Genomic DNA, 15,960 nt, shown 5'->3' on the forward strand with positions numbered 1-15,960 from the left:
AAAACACTCATCATGAACACAGTGTAACTAGCATGTAAATATGAAAACTAAATCCAGACAGAAGCTGCTCATTAAGATGATTGTAGCCTTCCCAGTCACTGACACAATTCATCAATGACTTGAATTTGATCATAGTGCTAAATGTCTCGATGGAAAACATATTAATGTCCCCAAGGAATTTGAAGAGTTCAACCTAAATATATGAAAACGCATTTCTTATTCATACAATTAAAACAACCGCTCTTCGCTTCCGTCTCTAAAATAAGTCTTCACTTCACTTTCCACCAGGGGAAAAAACGTTGCATCCGCTTCACAAAACGTTGCATCCGCCCAGCAGCGTCTTTTAGAAATGGTAACCAGGCCGGCTGCCACCGATCGATGTTGGTTGCCAAAGTTGACAGAATGGCTGCCATAAAGTCATTGATTATGACTGGAGAAAAAATAGGTCTGGATAATCACACCACATATAACCAGTTAACTGAAGCCCCTAAAACTAAGAAGAAATACAAAAATCATCCGACGGTATTGCTCAATATTTACAGCAAGGAACTTTTGTACTGTAGTTATTAACCCTAGAGTTAAATGGTGCATTTCAGTATGAGGAATAATTTCCTACTGCATGGCTTGATGTGGAACGCAAAGCGAAACTTTAACTAAATATATTGTTTCTGAATTAGCAAAAGCCTAATTTTCAGCATTCTAATTGCAATGTTGTTAAGTGTGTTGACAACTGTCCTCTCAGTTACTGATTTATTTAAGTGTTGTTACTTTTCAAGCTTTAGCTTTTGGTTCATTTGGGTGGAGCAGCCTCTGCGCTGATACTATGATTACTGCTGACCCCAAACATACTATTTTTAAAGGTTTTGTTTTTTTTAACCAACAGAAGGTGCACAAACCAGAATATATGTAATGCTTGATGTTCTCCAAATGCGGACAAAGTTAGTCTTGACCCCTGCCAGACACTTACATGCTAAACAAACTCAGCGACTAAGCAAGCATACAGGTGTGTAATGGGGTTTAGCAAAAACAGATTAGAAGTCCAACACAGTTCAGATATGTAATCAGACTATGGCATACATTACAATTTCAAAAGTCAGAGTATAAAGTGAACTGATTTATATCATGTAAATATTGTGCATATGGGCTACACATACTAATGCATGTAGGAGAAAAGACGTAGGCATTTCAATTAGTGTAACCTTCAAACAAGTTTCAGCTGGCTCTTGAGCAAAATATGAACTATTTAAGGTATTTGACAGTCAGCCACAGTAATAAAAAACGACTTGGTATAGCCAGTGGTGCAGTTTGACATATAACATCTAAATCATAGCAGTTTGCAAAAAGACCTAATGTGCAACATATATCATTACAATTTGAAATAGCACTTCGGCCTAAACCAGCCATAAAGGTACCTCTTTAGACATTTCGCTTTTTGATAGAAGAGATATACGGGACAATACGGAGAAGTTCACAGATTCAGAGATCACACAGAGCAAGTGCAGCAGACGTAAAAAGCACTGCAACTAAAACAAATGAAAAAAACTCTCCTCTAATATACCATGATTATTGCAATCACATTATTTTAGAATATATAATAAACATATGGGAAATGTTTTATCAGATCTCTTCAATACACAGTCGAGCTTATTTACAATGACGAATATTTTTCTATTGTAAACTGTCCCCCTCACAAACCAATCATAACAACAACATCAAAAGGGATCATTATCAAAACTGTTCGTGTTTAATGTGCTAATGTTTGAAAAACTCCAATCAGCCGATATTTGATGTATAATATAATAAAGTCTGTTTAAGTTTATAATGATCTCACTTCTGTCACAAGTCGAAAGCAAACCGTTTTTTGTTGCGGCTATAGCTTTTTCCTCTTTTCCTACCCCAGCATTAGACTGACACAACGAAGGTGCACCATTAGTGCCAGAAGAGCTCCTTCCTCCCACTGGCTTTTAGTGTTCAATGCTTTTCTCGCCGCTCACACTGACAAGGGATTATTACCATATACCTCAAACTCGGTGCACTCTTTATATTCCTATTAAAGCTATTTAAAAAAAAAAAAAAAAAAAAGCTGTGTTTTCCTTTCATTTCAAATAAATACTATATACCATTAAATCTTCCATTAGGTTAATTCATTGCTTGTTATTCGGAACATTGTAATCCTAATCCACAGTCATTAACACATTACACCTGTATTTGAACAATCTACATACATATAGTACATTTAAGCAAACAGTATTGTTATTAAACCACGTATATCAAGCATCAAGCACACAAACAACACTACCAATAGGAATATAGCTCTCATTTTATGTTCTTTGGTATGCATTGCAAAATGGTAACGAAACTCAATGTCAATATGTTTTAAATAGCCTAATGTCAACTAAATCGGATCCTAAACAATGCATTTTGTTAACAGCTGTGTCGTTAATACCTAAACATAAAGGGATTAGTCTGCAAAGGTCTAGTGTGAATAGACAATTCAAAGTGTATGCAGTCGTTGTTCTTAAAAAGTAAATCGAGGGTCATTGCATCTATGATTGCTGTAATTCCAAAAACACAATTGCACAAAAGTGGTCTTCAACCTAATAACAGGACAGCTACAGTAGTGCGTGGCACACAGATCTTACAATGGTGGAGAAGTTACTGCACATTAGAAAGAGATACATCTTTCTTTTTTCCACCGATGAGTATCTGAGTAAACCAGCAATGGAAAGTAGCTATTCTGTTGAAACGGCTCACGTCATGAGAGTTGAAAATAAATCTTTACTGAAAAACAACAGCATTTAAAACCCAAAGATGTCTGGACGTTAGCTAACCGGTGGCAGAAGTTAAGTTTTTCAGTTTCTGATCTGGTCCATTCATAAAAAAAAGGCTTGTCATGACTTCTTCGCGTAGCCACATCCTCACAACCTGTCCAGCATGACAGTAATGCAGTAAACGGTGATACTTTTGGTGATGAGCTGGCAGGAAAACCTAGCCAGCTAGCTAGTGAGCCAGCCAACAGCATACTTTATACTAAGCAGATGTATCGTTAGCATACAAGCTAACAGAGGTATTGCATTCCAGAGACAAGTCAACACAGAGCTTTGAAGTTCCTGCATTCCATCTCCGGTTCCGTTATGAAGCCGACAAGCTTGAGGTTGTATTAGACGTTTATCGGTTAAGTGCTTCACAAAAATAACATGTGACAGAATAGGAAACACACGACTGGTGCGGTTTAAATGTTCGCTGATGTTAAACTGTGAACATATCAGCTAGCAGCACTGCATACGAGTGTCTGGACAGAGGGAGCCAACAAGACTTAACATTAGCAACCTTACCTGCAGAATAAAAGCTGTCTTACAGAGCGGGAGTTTGTTCAGGGGACACCAGAAGTAGTTGTTTTCGGTTGGTCGGTGAGTTTAAAAGAGTCCTGTGTTACCTCAGGCTGAATCAACTAAAGAGACTGGCTGAGTGTGCTGCCTCTCAGCCACAACAGCGACTGAATACAGCTCAGGGTCTGCTTCTCAGTGGAAGCATATGCCGTATCGCGAGATAGGACGAGAGCTTGGAGATATGTACGAACCAATCAAATGTGTCGACTGGAGCCAAGTATTTGTTTTGTTTGTGCCATGGTTGTTGCTCTGTGGAAAAGGCTGAATATACAATTCAAGTAAATACAAAAAATTCAAATGTTTGATTACAGATCTTCAGTGGATAAATTAAGATTATATTCTCCTTCTGCAGATGATATGTTTTTGTTTGCTTGGCTTTGCTGCTCTTGATTTGAGTGTCATTGTGTTGTTAGTTCTGTTTTTGTAAGAACACTGAGGGCCAATGATACAAATCCTTGGCCAATAGGGCGGATTTTTCTTCTTATTGTGATTTCAAAGAGATGCATGGATATATAATTAATCCATGATTTGAACCAGCTGGTAACCGGCCCATATTCTCCTTTGCTTTTTATTCTATCTAACCGATTCCTCTGTGTAACCCTGAAAAAGAATGAAAAAAATAAAAGCTCTTGTCTGATGTTATTCTTAAAGATTCAGGCAGAGTGTGCTGCAGTGTTTTTTGAGTGGAATGAGGAAACACTGCTGAAATGTGTTACATAAAGTGCAATTTCAAGCTTTCTTTGAGCTGTAATGTCTTTTTCACGAGTAGATTTTAAAGATATTGCCCTCCTAATGCTGATGTCAAATCTTATGAAATACACCATGAAAAATAATAAAAGTAGAGGATATTATCACAGGCAAACTGAACTTAGGGTGGAGCATTCGCCTGATGCAAGACAGCAACATCTCTCTTTGAAAAGTGGTGCACTTTCATGCAGGCCCATAGAGGACTGGTTGTCGTGGAAGCTGTAGATATTGTCGAGGATTCTCATTTAAAAAGTAGAGATTCACCACATTGGTGTTCTGTTAGGAATAGTTCAAAGTAAATGTTGCATGTATTTTTTAGAACTTTTTTTCTGTTAAATATATGCTGCAAAAGAAATGTCTGACATTCCTTTATTCACAATAAACTTTCTTAACCCTGCATAAGTGGGTCTTTTTTGACCCGGTGAGGTGGTTTTCTTAGAGTATCTTTGTAATTACATTTTTTTATCATTTCATATTCCAGCTATTCCTCAAAAAACATGTTTTGGATATCATGCCATTCACATTTTTAATTTAAATTGTATACATTTTAAGAAATTGTAGATTTTGTATTACTACCCCAAGCTTCCATAAGTGGGTCAAAAATGTAAAAAAAAATTGTAAAATTCTAAATAGTGAAAAATGTAATATAAAAATATTTCTAGTGTGAACCAAAATATAATACTAAATACAAGTGATTTTTCTTAACCAAAATGACAAAAATGGCATAAAAACACACTTATGGAAGAGTGTAGGGTCCAGTCACTTGTGCATCTAAGGGTTAAAACTTAATAAACTTCTTCAAAGCTAGGAGAATTTGTGTTACATTAAGGTGTAAGTCAGATCTAAGATATTGTCTAGATTAACCATATTGTAGTGTGGCTCTATTGATGTCCGACCGCATTGTTAGCATTTAGATATGACATGTAAAGCCTTAGAGAGCAGAAAGGTTGTTGTGTCAGGTACATGTATGAACTCCGATATCATTACAGTTTATATTATGTTGACTGGGTTGTTTGTGCGGAAATTGTCTTTAAGGATTATTTTTAATATGTCTTCTTCTAATATTCCTCTGTTACAAAGAAAGTAAACCCCTGGTGATATATTTTCCTCAAGCATTGTGTGAAAATAACTGGAATTAAATGTCATGTAGAGCTTTATTTTCAGTGTCAAGGATTGTGCACTTATAATGAACAACTTACATAGGGACTGTGTATTTTTAATGAGAGCTTTTTTTCTTGTCTGTAATGTTTACAAGGAACCAAAGCCACTGGAAAGTTATTTTGAGACATAAGGTTTCCAAATCAATGTAGAAATCTCTGAACAGAATTATTGATTGAACAGACAAGATGAGCTGCAGAAGGTAATGTATTGTGTACTGTAATTTTGTGAAATGATACTGTGATTTAGCTTAGTGTGTTCTTATGTTAATTCAAAACCAGAAGCTTATCATAAAGAGAAACATAACAGCATTTATTGAAACACTGTAATATCACTTCAAGTGATAACAGCTGTGAGGATAATGGGAACTGATGAGAGATTGAAATGAAAAGGAAATGTCACAGCTCATTTGATGCATACAGCATGCAAATCCTGTCCTCTTTTGCAAAGCAATATACTGCGCTGTGAAAGGAGCATGTAGTGCTACTGTAGCTAAAGTACAGACTCATCTAAATGAATTTGGGATTATATAAAGGAAATTCAAAGCAGACTATTTCCCATTCCATTCCTTCAAGTGTAACATAACAAGAAAGAGAATCAGTGAGTTGCTTTTGATAAAGACATCTTCAGTCAGCAGATAATTTATTTCTCATTTCTAGTTGACAAGCAAAGTCCTCAATCAAACCCTACTCACTCATGACTAACTCAGGAATTTGGTGATATTAACTGCCTCTTTAAAATAAAAAATATAAATAATACAAATGCAACCACACCGCAGCTGAAGAGATTAGTCTATGCTTACCTACACGTTCAAAATGTGGACTATGTAAAGATATTTAAAAAGAGCTTTAAACACCAGTCCTACTTTTAGGGATTAGTAAGCTTAATGCTCTGTCTCAAAAATCTAATTCCCTCCTTAAAAGTGCTGCACAAACTGAATGAGTCGGATGAACATTTCTTGGAAATTACTGTCAGTAGAGGATTGGCAAAATACAGCATAAGTAGAAAATAGAAAACATCTTCTAAAAAGTTAATAAATATAATAAAAAGGCGAAATTGAATGCAATGTGTGTGTGCAGGTGAACCTGTGTCCCCTGCAGCCAAAGGGGTAGCTGGGAGGATCTCTGAGGTCACAGTCCTCTCTCTGGGTCTTTGGATCTGCCGCCAACTAAAACTGACTGACTGGGAGAGATAAGGCGCTTTAAATCCCTGCCATTATTTGATCTATGGCTATTGGTATTCTAAGTCTGTTTCTCATTTCAGCTTTTGGAAAAGGAGATAGCTGCGCCACTTAAATGTGGTGCTCTACGTATCTGACATCAACCCCAGGCACATGAAAGAGAAATTAACTGAGTGACAGCCCTATGTGGACAGAGATAGAGTGGGGTAGGGGTGTCACTGTGGATGGAGATATTCGAAATAAACTTCTCTCTTATACAGCTTTATCAATGTGATAACATCTAACCATTTCTTTTCCAAAGCTTGGAATGTCACTCAGTGATTTGTGTTCTTTATTTTGACGACGTTCTCTTCACATAACAGACCCTAGGAAGAGAAGCTGTTACTAAGGCAACACCTAATTGGGATTCCAGTTAACCAAAACAAGCAAACAAAATAATATTTTGCACAAAACTAAGCTTTTCAGAGTGTGATATCATTTGCACTAATGAAGAGTGTTCTAACAGCTCCTTAAAATGCACAAACACCCTCAGAAACCATTCAGATTGGTAACAGTTTGTAACTTAATTTACATTCTCAGTTATTGAGAACAGCAATGTTGTGTTGCTAATGGACAAAAGGGAGAGCAAAGGGAAATAATGAAATGCTAATTTTCACACAAAGCACCAAGGGTCATAACTGACACAGGCCTGGATGCAATTTGCTTTAGAAATGAATTCCCTGCAAGATGTCATTGAAACAAATGTATCAACAGCAAATAAGAAAAAAGGGAATAAGTGTAGGAAAGTGTTTAACAGGGTGCAGCGGTCAAGTTAGACAGAGACTGTGCAGGATGGGATCTGTTTAGCTAAAGGAAGTTAATGTTTTCATTGTGGCATGCACATACAAGTTTTCTCAGACCTGTAAGCCTTTACACAAATGTTACAGTAATTGAAGATTTGCCAGACAACAAGAAATGTTACAGTAATTGAAGATTTGCCAGACAACAAAAAATGTTACAGTAATTGAAGATTTGCCAGACAACAAGATAACGTCTTTCATTAAACAAAATTGTCTCAGCTAATACTAACATTACTGTGCACACCATTTTTTTTTACTTTCTGTCTTAATCTGCTTCACATGAGGCTCAATTTAGTTTTTATCAGACAAAATATCGATCATTTTGGTTTGTACCAGACATTGACAGACCATCTTTCCTTGTACATTAGGAACATTTTGTACTGAGCATTATACAAATTGTACATCTGTTATTGATTAGCACAAAAGTAAATGAATTATACAAAACAATGATTTTGAATCACTTATCAAGATACAAAATGTCCCAGTTGAAGATCAGTCTCTTTTCAGACACAACAACAAGTCTTTTCCAAAGTGAAATTATTCCACAGTCTAAATATGTAACTCATCATTTTGTTGGTAAAAAAAACATCTTAAAGGATTTGTGGAAAACACTGTCTTTAACAAAGCTTCAGTTAAATAACATCCTTACATTTCTGCAGTTAAGCAAAAGCAACTTATAAAATCAGTTTGTAACAACAGCACGTTAGCACTCTGTCTCTCCTGAAAGGCCTGACTGAGTCACGGACGCTCAGATTAAGATTCCTCACAGAGATGAGTCTGTCTGCCCGATGTTTGATTGATCTGACCGTGCAGAGTGCGCCATGAGCCTGAGCTTCTCTTGTGTTCCACTTTAGCGGCTCTCTCAAGGTCATAAAAGATTCATGTGCTGTGGCTTCCAGTGTTTTTTAATTTACTTTAAGTAGAGCATTGCAGAAATACACCATGAGAGGGACAGGGTTTTGTGTTGATTTTATAGATATTTTTCAAGCACCCGAAGAAACAAAGGGATAGAAAGCTGGCTCATGAATGAGGAAAACAAACTCTTTACACCAAAGTACTTGAGAATAAATACATTTTTAAATGCAAATCTACTCCCACGCCTTCTGCTCGTACTTTAAATGTATGCGAACAAACGTACTAGTTGTGAAGGTGAGTGTATTCATAAGCATCTCCAGGGCGGCTAACAAAACAGAATCAGAGATCAGACACCTATTGTTATTGTAATACTTAAATGATATGACACCATTTTGTGAAAAAATAAATATGTGTTAGCTGGTATAGGAGTAAGACTGTCCATATAAAATTGCGTACAAAAGGTGCTATTGTAAGAATAATGTTCCTAAATGCTATCAAAATCGCGGGTCATTTAAAAGTCCTTTATATCAAGGTTAAATTCAACACTTGCGTGACAAAGCTGTTGACCCAACTAACATGAAAAAGATTTCTTGCTTTTGTTTAACATGTAAAATATCCATCAAAAACCCATTTTGTTATTGAGTATTTTAAAAGGTGCAATGTGCACTGCCTGGCCACCTGCTCCAAATAATTAGGGGCAGCATTTCCCCTCTACTACAGGTGCCATATGGACCGTCCAAGGTTGTTTAAAACTACATCCTACTTCTTACAGCATGGCAACAATACATCCCATTTGAGCAAACTGCTGAAACGATGGTCAAAGTAACACAGCTGTCTAATTATCCATTTTGGATCTTTTTAAAATATCATTGATCCTTTTTGTGTTTTAATGCGTAATTTGTCATTTATTATTATGTTCTTTTTGTATATTTATTTAATTGAAATGTAAATTCCCCCTCTGTGGGATGAATAAAGGTATTCTGATTCTGATTCTGATTCTGATTTATATTTCTTGAAAACATTTATTTTTTTAAATGTATTGTTTATAATAATAACAATAATATAATATTTGGCCGAGGTCAGACTATGGGTCAGACTGGTGCTATACTCACTATTGTCTTTCGAGGAAAAGTTGGAATTACAAAACTGATGGGCTGGGGCTAGCTGGGTAGCATGCTTTTTTCTATTTGAAAAAACAATTATTGCACATTGTACCTTTAATATTTCTGTGGCAATCACCATAAAGCAGCTCATTTTAAAGAGGTTATATCTGCTGAAGCAGGCAGCTCCTCCTGACAGCCAAATGAAAGCTCAGCTTTTTTAGTTGCAATCCATCACTGAGCTCAAGCGAACTTTGACAAATTTGAGTCTGTGCACTTTTCATTGGATGCATATGTTGTATCAATCAGTTTCACCGAAAAGGAACCTGTCATGATTTTGTTTTAAGAGCCAATCTGGAGTCAGTGAAGTCAACTTGCCTCACCTTACCTCAGCAGTCAGCACTATATTAAAAATATCTATAATCTCAGAAATAGAGAGTGGGGGTTGTGTGCAGTAAAACAGTTACAGTTGTGCTGATAATCTCAAGGGGATAGTTTGGTAGTTGGGGAAGGGGTTGCAGTTGGTTGGTAGGAGGATCACTTCAACCATGCTTCATTGTCAGCAGGCCCCACCCCCCTCACAGACCAGTCAATACACACCGATGACCTGGACTACTAACTACCTTTTAATTGTATGCAGAGCCTAAAACACACACAGCTGCTTGAATCATTCATGTATATTGATATCACTTTTTATTCTAGTGATTTTTGTTTGCAAGAGAAGGGGAATGGAAGATGTTCGTGGATGCACTTTTTTTTTCTCTGTAGCCCGCTCCTCATCTATGCTTAAGGCTACAGGATATTAGCACAAGACACCCACACGTCAGACAAGACTACTGTGGGTCGGGTTGCATTTTTGGTAATATAGCCAGGATGGTCAATGTCTTGGATCAAATTGACAATATCTACAACATCTATGATCTTTGTATTGTCCATTGCAATGAGTATGACAATGGTACAGGTACTTATTGGTAGGACTATTTTTATATTTTGGGAATTACACTGATTCGTTTTTTACAAATGGTTTGATGACAAGCTCTTTGCCCCAGGCTACAGCTTGTTAACCTGGATTAGCATAAAGTAATAAAATATTCAATGGACAAACCTACATTTGTATGGATTCTCTTAGCAAACTGACATTGAGGTAATGTATGCTACATGTTTACATCTTAATGTCTTCCATTTTTGTAAAGCACTTTGAATTGCCTTGTGTTGAAAGGTGCTATATACATAAACTTGCCTTGCCTTGCCTTGCCTTGCCTTGCCTTGCCTTGCCTTGCCTTGCCTTGCCTTGCCTTGCCTTACATTTGTTTGTTCAACAATAAAGGCAGAATTCATTTATCATGAATTTTTTTCTGGCAGGTTTATCCATTTTCATCAATAAGAATGTCAGTGCTATCAAATGTTCTCTATCAATGGCTGCTTGTGTCTTTACCTCACACAGGAAGTGTGTCCAATACTCACAGAGCTGCCATTGTTGAAACTACAGTATGCAGATATCAAGAAAAATGTATTAAAAACTAAAGGAGAAATGGCTTCAGGACAGAATAAGATTTCAGACCATTGGCAATCAAATCTGCTGTTCTTATGTTGTTTTCATAATTTATATATTGTAGATATCTCCTAAATCAAATGCAAAATTAATATTTCCACAAAGAATGACTTTGGAAAACCACTAAACAGCTTGATGATGATAACAAAGCAGGAGAACACACCACATGTACTTTGGTATATGATGCAAGATTTTGGGAGGGTTGACACTATGGGACAATCAACAACTCTGTTCTAAACATGGGCTGTTCTGACCAATATTCATTTTTCTTCATAATCTATATAAAACAAAGTTTGCAAACCATTTCCCTCAGAGAGGGGAGTAAGAACTGATGAGGACAGGAAGAAAGGAAAGAAGCTTTATGAAGCTTTTATGGGATAATGGGAATTATGCAAATTAGGCCCAGACTTTAAAAAACATTAACACAGGGACGAGTTGTGAAAATTGCAAAAGTTCTTTATACCAGAACAAATTATAGTCTGATGTATCCCCACAGCGTCGCTATTTTTAAGAGTAACTCAACTGAAACTTTTTTTCTCTCTGGAGACTGAGGACATTACATTGCATGTTACTAGACGTTTTTATCCAAAGCGACTTACATACTCAATACTGTGGACAATCCCCACAGGAGCAATTTGGGGTGAAGTGTCTTGCCCAGGGACACAACGACATGTTGACTGCAGTGGGGTTTGAACCTGTGCCCCCCTGATCCGAACACCAACGCACTAATCCACTACGCCACACGCCTCCAGGACATTGTGCTTCTTCCTGAGAGGAACAAGTGGTTGCCTTCACGAATGTCAATCATGTAACTGCTGTTTCGACAAGGTCTTTACAGTATGCAAATAAAAAAACACAGCTATGCTACTGAAAGATGAGATTTTGTCATTTTACCTTTAAGGTGTTTGGTCAATACCAAGGGGTTTGACATTATAAAAGTAATACATTAGTTTCTGCGCAAAATATCATGACAATCTGTCCAATCGTTGTTGAGACTGGTGATGATATAGAAGAAAAAGTCAGAGCATCAGTTGCATCATCTGTGACCCATGAATGTCTTTACAAAACGATTTACCAATCCATTTAGTAGATTTGACTGAGTGACCTACTGGTGAAGCTACATGAGGATCACAGTCATTAGGATTTATCCTCTCAGCTCCATGGAGACATGTACCAACATTTCCTGGCCATCCAATAGTTGTTGAGACATTTCACCACAAAACATCCCTCAGAAAAGTGCCAGGTGTGCATTGCCTCCCAAACAAAGAATAGTTAAATCTCACTTTAATGTCCCTTCTGGATCTTTTACAGACACGATGGCAGCGAAGATAAGATAAAGAATCCCACCTTTAGTGGATTATAACATATTGGTATTGAATTAATTTGCTGATGCTATGGTCTAAATCGGTGTCAGTTATTGTGCAATGACAAAGGCCAAACAGGGGCCTGGAACAGACCAGATAAGGAGGATTATTAGAGTGGCTGAATGCTATAAATGCATTTTCAACTGAAACAGATATTGATCACTTGTAGCCCTACTGGCCGATTAATAGAAGTGAGGAATCAGCAGTCAAAAACTGTGTTAAATTGTGAATCACCATTACATATTAGGCTGATGGGTCCAGGATTATGCGAGGCCACGTGTCAGATGTATACAAAATGACACGGAAATCTCTCAAATAATTTTTTATACATTTTAGTCTGGACAAACTGTTCAACTGAAATCGTTATTTATAGAGCTGCCTTGCCATTAGCTTGACTAAAATATTAATGTAAATACAGTCTGCAGAAACCACTTGCTTTATGAAATTATGCCTCGTCACTTGTAATTAAGCCTCTTTGCCTAATTCCCGATTGGCTAATTCCAGATTATCAGATCTGTGTCAAATGCTCCTCCACCTCATTATAAACACGAGGACACTGCAGCAGATTAGTCCTCGGCAAATATGTAATTATGCATCATCCACCGTGTTGAAATATAATTAGGCAGAGGCTGGGAGGTTTTTTATGAATGTGTGTGTGTGTGTGTGTGTGTGTGTGTGTGTGTGTGTGTGTGTGTGTGTGTGTGTGGTGTGTGTGTGTGTGTGTGTGTGTGTGTGTGTGTGTGTGTGTGTGTGTGTGTGTGAGGGTGTGTGAGAGTTATATAGACATAGAGATGGATGTGACCAACTGTAAGTGTGTTCTGTTAGTATCTATATGCACAATAACACTGGTGACTGAAAGAATCTCAGAACGGTGAACAAAGGCAAACAGTAAAGATAAGAGGTGTGTTTGAAAAGGATGAAGCAGAACAGGTTGTGTATTCAGGGTTAAAGAACAACTTCCGATGCTATCAATACCAGAAAGGGTGTTCTTTCCCTGATTAGCTACAGTAATCCAAGGGGGGTAGGTCTAAATCTTCCTGTGTTGTGTGCACTAGATATTGCAGAGATAATATAAAGAAATATCTGCCTGTAGCAGATGAAACACAAGCACCGTCTCCATACAGTAGATCAAGATCAATCAGAGCTTTTTAAAGATACTGGAATATTATTTTTCATTTGGTTTTTTGTGAAATTGCAGGCTTGTGGTAAAAAAAGGAGCAGGTGACGGGAAGGGAGAGGCTGGAGAGCAGAGAGTCTGCACAGTAACATCTGACTGCTCTAGTTGAGCAGAATGGAGAGGCCTCATTAAATTTTAATTGCAGCGTGATGCTGAGTGCATTGCCATCTACATCAAGATGCATATGACCCTCTTTCTTTCCCCTTTTACTTTTACCAAATGTAAGTTTGTATTATATCGCCTCTACTCTTGTCAGATTAACAGCCATGTGATTAAATGAAAGGGTTATGGAGAAAACACAGACTTCACAGGTTCATTTTCACCATTAAGATTTTTAAAAGCTATTCAGAATCCCACAAGAATAATTTGTGTTTGTGGGATTTGTGGAAACTGTTCTCATGTGTTGATGCATTAGAATTTATGTTTATAGCATTGCAGTGAATTACAAAACAAAGTGTTGAATCTGCTTCAGATGTGAAACAAAAGATCTCCGTAGCTCGGTTAACAAGTGATACACAACACCCAAACTCCTCATAAAAGGGTTTGGTTCCTGATAGGTGTTTCAACATGAACAATATTCCAATTAAATTTAAATGTACAAGCACAATAAGCACCATGATTCCGGCAAACCAAATCACACTCCAGCATGAAGAATAAATCCTGAGTCACACCTCTCTTTACAGGTCGATGTGAGAAGAAACAACATGAGCAGGAAGCAGCCTTTCCAGCACACAGGAGGAGATCAGTGTGTGTTTATCGTCTTCCTGTCTTGGAAGGCGTGTTGCATTACAAGGTATTGTCTCCAAACTGCCAGAATCAATTAATATGAATAATGAATGCCGACTGACGCTTTTGGTTGTGAGAATTCATTTTGTTCCAGCTCTTATTGTTCTTGCACATGCAGAGCGGTTCAATTCTGCAGGAAGAGAGCTAATTGTTTTATGGATAAAGGAATGAATGCTCACACCACAAAGTCACCCGCTGCCAAGCGTAACGATAGATAAACAGGAACTATCCTTGCTGCTAAAAATGGAAAAGAAGGTTACCTCATGTGGACTGAGCCACTGAGTGAAATCAAAAGACATCACTGGGATACTCACCTCACAAAGACCACTTTACACTCTTCCCTCATATTAAATAGATCCGTAGGCACAAACCAGTGGTCCTTGAGAACCAGCAGACATTTAAAAAAGGAAGAATAAAATAAGCTTTATTCGTGAATCACGCAAGGCAATTTGAATACATCTCTTTGCATGTTCCCTCTGTTTATTACACCACACACATGCGTCATCAGAGGGGTCATAGCACAGCGTCAGGGGGCCGCACCCCTGGAGCGGTTCTGGGGGGTTCTTGCTCTACGGCACCCCTCCAACGGGAAGTCAGCATTCCATGTATTTAACCAGTCATGTAAAAATAAATCTATCATTAACAGTCAAATTAGTAAGCAATTAAAGTAGCTTGAGTAAGTTTAAAATGGTAGTTGACTAATGACTTTACAATGACGATTAAAGAGGTAGCGTATTATGTTTACAGTGTTAACCTAGCGTTAGCATACTGGCATTTGCTAATTAGCACCAAAAATAGAACAGCTGATGCTTAAAGGATTGTCATTAGTTTTGCAAATATTTCTTCATGAACCTAATGGGCACATAAACATGTTGGCACTAGATGAAAAGTCAAGGGATATTTCAAGTGATTAGGAGTAATCATCTGTAAAATACCAGACGTTTGTGCTAATTTATCAAACAGATGTTGAAAACTAGACCTGCTGATGTTACTAAAGGAAAACTCAGATTGTCCTCTGAGGACCACGAAATTCAATCGATTCAACAGTTGCAGAGATATTTCAGTCCGTACAGAAGTGGTGCATTGCCACACAGAGCAATGCCACTAACATGGCTTAAAAAACGTTGTGCTATAACTCCCCAACGTTATGTGTGAACCCATTAGTGTATGTCATGTGCATATCAATACTACTTCTCAAACAATGAGCTATCACGTTGCTTGAAACTTGTCCTTGTGTGTTGCTAAAGCGATCATCCAACCAACATGGGTGTATCATTTTTGCATATGTCACTCCCCTGAAGTAGGGGAAAAGGTTATTAACAATTCATTGAAATTGATATTAGTTGTAAGTGTTGTAGTGTTGGTTGTTCTGTTGTAAATAATTGACATTCAAGGTGTACACCCTTGACCCTTTGAAGTCCAAAAAGGAAAAAGGAAAGGAAAAGGAAATGGAAATTAAGATCTAAATCTTGTTCAACTCTTTTGTTGCATTTGAACAGTTTTTTCCTGGGTTAGCTGTTTAATATGCCAATTAAATATGCTGTTAAACATATAGTTGATTTCAAACAGATTCAACTATTTGCTTAGAAAAATGTTTTAATTCAGTTGGCATTATATTCATATTCAGAACGCCAATAAATGTAAGGGGATTTTTCTGAGGACATGCGTTGAAATCTTGACAATCTTGAAATTGATCCACATAATATGACACAGACTCCCGGATGTTGGTAAATTAAAATCATTTATCTTTTAACTTAAAGGGTTGGTGTAACTTTCCTTTAAACTAGTAGCACTAGTAGCATGTTTGAACATG

At 37.3% G+C, this 15,960-nt stretch overlaps 1 protein-coding gene across 1 annotated transcript in view; it reads right to left on the bottom strand.

The window, feature by feature from the left end:
- The window catches only part of glceb (glucuronic acid epimerase b), a 51,555-nt gene extending 48,050 nt beyond the window's left edge, over nucleotides 1-3,505 (bottom strand). The window contains 1 exon segment of the mRNA XM_034115993.1: nucleotides 3,336-3,505. The gene's annotated coding sequence lies outside the window, so the exon portion shown is untranslated.
- Nucleotides 3,506-15,960: the final 12,455 nt, after the last annotated feature.

The sequence above is a fragment of the Trematomus bernacchii genome, unplaced genomic scaffold, assembly GCF_902827165.1.
Source record: "Trematomus bernacchii unplaced genomic scaffold, fTreBer1.1, whole genome shotgun sequence".
NCBI classification, from domain to species: Eukaryota; Metazoa; Chordata; class Actinopteri; order Perciformes; family Nototheniidae; genus Trematomus; species Trematomus bernacchii.